Below are 4,163 nucleotides of genomic sequence, written 5' to 3' on the forward strand. Positions count from 1 at the left end.
CTCCCACGACGGAACCGGGAGGTTGAGTTTCCTGGCGGCGTCGTGGACCTGCTGGACGGCCCAGAGTTGGGGAGCGAGTTCTTCGCTCCGGATTGCTTCTTCAAACTTGCGCTTGTCCTGTTCGTAGTTTACGTGAGCTTGCGAACACGGCCAGAGTAAATGATAAACGTTAAGGGATGTATTGCAATTGGTGCAATACATAAGACTTGTCGTAGAGCTCAGGCATATGGTGTAATCTGTTTTGAGTGGGGTATGTGTCTGTTTGTAGCATTCTGAGTGTAACCGCTTGAGCTCGAGTGAGCGTGCGGTGTGGCGTGCTGTATTGTCTGCGTTGTAGGTAGTAGTGTTTAGTGATTTCACTGTATGTAGTGGGCGCGTCTTTATTCTCCGAGTGGTCGGGTGAAGCCGCGCAGTCTGTAAGCGCGCGCGCAGCCTCGTGTGCCTCCTCGTTAAGGTTGGGGACGTCGCCGATCTTTGGTCCTAAGTGTGCCGGGAACCAGTATATGAAGTGGTTCTTAATCTCTTTCTTTGAAACAATTTTGAGAGCCTGTGCGCAGACCGTGCCCTTTTGGAAAGCTCTGATAGCGGCTATGGAGTCGCTGTAGATATGGGAAAGATTGTCGTCGGTGAGCGCAACAGCGATCGCAACCTGTTCGGCCTGTTCAGGCTTCCTTGCAATTACCGTGGCTGCATATCTTGTGGATCCGCGGCCGTCCACAACCGCCACTGCGAAAGCTTCGTTTCCCGTGTATGCCGCCGCGTCCACAAAAGCTGAGCGTTCACGGTTCGCCAAGGCTTGGTTAAGAAGGAATTGTCCTCTCGCTTGTCGTCTGCCCCTGTTGTTTTCGGAGTGTACGTTTCTGGGTATAGGGCGGACCGTGATCCTGGCGCGGATGTCCCGTGGGAGGTCCGCAAAGTCTTTTTCTATGTCTCCTTGTGCAAAGCCTAGCTTCTCTAGGATCGTGCGCCCCGGAGGCGTCGTCGAAAGCCTAGCAAGCTGGGCGCGCTGCTGGGCTTCGGCAATTTCTTCCAGGGTGTTGTGCATGCCCAGGTGCCCCAGCTTCTCGTTGCTGGTGCTGGTGCTGGTTGGAATGCCGAGGGCTTGCTTGGTGACCTTTCTGATTTGGGCATTCAGTCTGTCTCTTTCGGATCGTGTCCAATTGAGCATTGCCGCAACGTATGCAAAGTGACAGGTGACGAACGCGTGTATGAGTTTGATGAGATTATGTTCCTTGAGGCCCCTGTGTCTATTGGCAATTCTTCTGATGAGCCCAATAGCGTTGTTAGTTTTGGTGATGAGCTTCTGAACCGTAGAGGCATTGACGTCTTTAGTCTCTACAATCATACCCAGGACTCTGATTTTGTCGACGCACGGTATGGCGTGTCCCGAAGTGGTTCGTACGATATCATTATAATCGAAGTCTGACGAGTATGGCCTGCGGCCTTTCTGCGTGGGTCTGCGTACGAGCAGTTCCGACTTGGTAGGCGAGCATCTGAGTCCTGTGGGAATTGGAAATTCTTCTATGGCATTCACTGCTTCTTGCAAGTTGTCCTGCACCATGCCCGGGGTTCCTTTGGACACCCACATGGTGATGTCATCTGCGTATATGGTATGCTCGAGCCCGTGGATCTGCCCTAGTTTCTCAGCAAGTCCCGCCATGGCAAGGTTGAAAAGCATAGGGGAGATGACCGAGCCTTGGGGGGTGCCCCTGCTCCCCAGCGAGAGTGTCTCCGTGGAGAGGTCGGCAAATCGGAGCGTAGCCGTCCTGTTATCCAAGAATGACTTGACGTACGAGTGGAACCTAGCTCCGAGGTCGAGTTCGGAAATGGTGCCCACAATGTATTGGTGCATAATGTATTGGTGCACAATGTATTATTATTATGCATAGTATGCACGTACGTCATTCAACGATACTCCGCGGCTTCCGGTTTACGGCAGCGCCATGTTGGGGAACCTATAGTATCCTATAGGCCTATGCGCGCACCTGTTGATACTATGTATTGACTTGCTGCGCCATCTAGTGGCCCTGCCGAGATATCCGCGCGTGATCTCCGAGACCAGAAGCGTGGCGAATGCAGAGAATTGTTCCCTCGCTTGCCACACACTCAGTGGCACATACTCAGGGAACCAAGTTGACGAGTCGTTCATTAAAGAGCGGCACATACCCAGTGCATTCATGGCACAGCTCACTAAAGCACTGGCGTGAAAGGTGTCCATTTAGAAGCAGCACATGCCCAGTGCATTTGTGGTGCAGCCTGCAAATACATCGGGTTAGTCCTTGTGGAACCCTTGTGGCGTCGGTTCGATTCCACTCAGCATCGGGGAAATTTAAGAGATCTTTTTGTCATTGTATGACGGCACATTCTCAGTGGCACATACCTAGTCCCGCATCCACAGTGACCAATGTTCGCATGGAAGAGCTTCACTGAAGAGAGGCCCATATGTAAACGTTGGCACATACTCGGCGACTCAAGTTGATCCGATGGTTGATTTCGAAACCTGTTAGCTCATCACAGCAGCCTGATGTGCTAACTATTCGATCAGACCACCCAGTGACCCACCCAGGTAGGCGGGAAAACAGTTAGATAAAGATGAAAATACACGAAGTACCCTAAGGATGCCAGCACATTAAAAAACAGAAAATCTTGAAGCCATCCAAAATATGAAGTCTATGACATGCTTTCAGTTCCAAAAATCGCTTCTGCTGCATTCAGCCAGCATAAGCATAGCCTTTGAGATTTGCATTTTCACTTCAGAGGCTGTCACTCTATGCGATGCAGATTTGGAACATTACCTAACGAAACGACCTTCTACAAGCAAGTTGTCAATTTTTTACATGTGGAGCAGTGCGCTCCAATTCCCTCTGTGTAACGGAAATCAATCTTGAAGGCTATGCTTTCACATGCTGGAAGTGATTGCAGAACCAGAAACTCGTCATAGCTGCCACGTTTTACACAACATTCCATATCACGCAACCACTGGCATGCTGGTTTTTTTCTGTACTCCACTCGCATTGCAATGCTCTGGTGCAGTCTCGCCTGCTTAAAGTGAACTCTTGCTTAGTACGGACAGTTAAACCTTTCGGCAAAAAATGTATTGCAAAAAACTGCGCGATATCTACGGCTTATGCTTGAAGTGCACATGACAATACAACTGCAGTTGAAACTTTAGTAGCCTGTGGATGTCACAAGGTTCAACATCATGGGAGTGTCATGGCACGGATGCATCCATATGGGATAATGTGGACATGACGACATGAGTGGCTTTGCACTGGGAAAGGCCTATCACGGCTAGCCACCCAACTTTGGCATGCCGGTTTTCTTATTCTATGGACCGACCATGGGACTGCCGTAAAAAGTAACACCTTTTAGAAAAGCCGCAGGACAAATAACTGGTTAGCTGCAAGACATTGCTGATAAAAAATTTGTGATATAAAGGCAGACGTTTTGACCTGACAGCGATTGTGCTATGCTGTCCGAATTTTTCATTGTGTGGTTGAAACACATCTAGCACATTAGTTCGTTCTTCAGCAGAAACAAACTTGTGTCATGCAATGTTCTTAACATTTTCCCATAGAATACTTTTTAGAGTGTTCAGTCCAACATTTAGTGACAGAAAAATGCATTGAGAATGTAATGCAAGTACTTTTTTACTTTTAGTTAATACAGAGCACCAATGTTTGCTCTACAATGCAAGCTGCTGCCTTCCAGTCACCTTTAGCATTTTCCATTCCATTGTTGAGTGGTCCCTATATTTTGGCATCATTGATTAGTATTGGCAGAATTCACCAGGGCACATGTCATGATGACACTCACCATTGAACCAAGACATTTCTCCGTGTTTTGCAAATAGGGATCTGTTGCACAATGTTGAACTGCTGCGAGACTAGGCTATTTGTGCCTGTGAGCCACAGGGGTTTGACTCCGCATAGTCAGATTTTCTGTGTAAGCAGCTCTTTCTAAGCAGCAAGGAGTAGAGACAAACACAATGCCAAACTGAGGCATTTCTCACGATGAAATACCTGATGTGTAATGAAGAAGAATTTGAATAAGCAAGCGAGTTGTACAAAATCCACGAAAAACGAACAAGTTTCGGGAAATAAAAAATTTACATTCAGCTGCGCATAGTCACTAGCAGATTCAATTGATAACAGTGAAAACAA

The sequence above is a fragment of the Dermacentor andersoni genome, chromosome 5 (assembly GCF_023375885.2).
Source record: "Dermacentor andersoni chromosome 5, qqDerAnde1_hic_scaffold, whole genome shotgun sequence".
NCBI classification, from domain to species: domain Eukaryota; kingdom Metazoa; phylum Arthropoda; class Arachnida; order Ixodida; family Ixodidae; genus Dermacentor; species Dermacentor andersoni.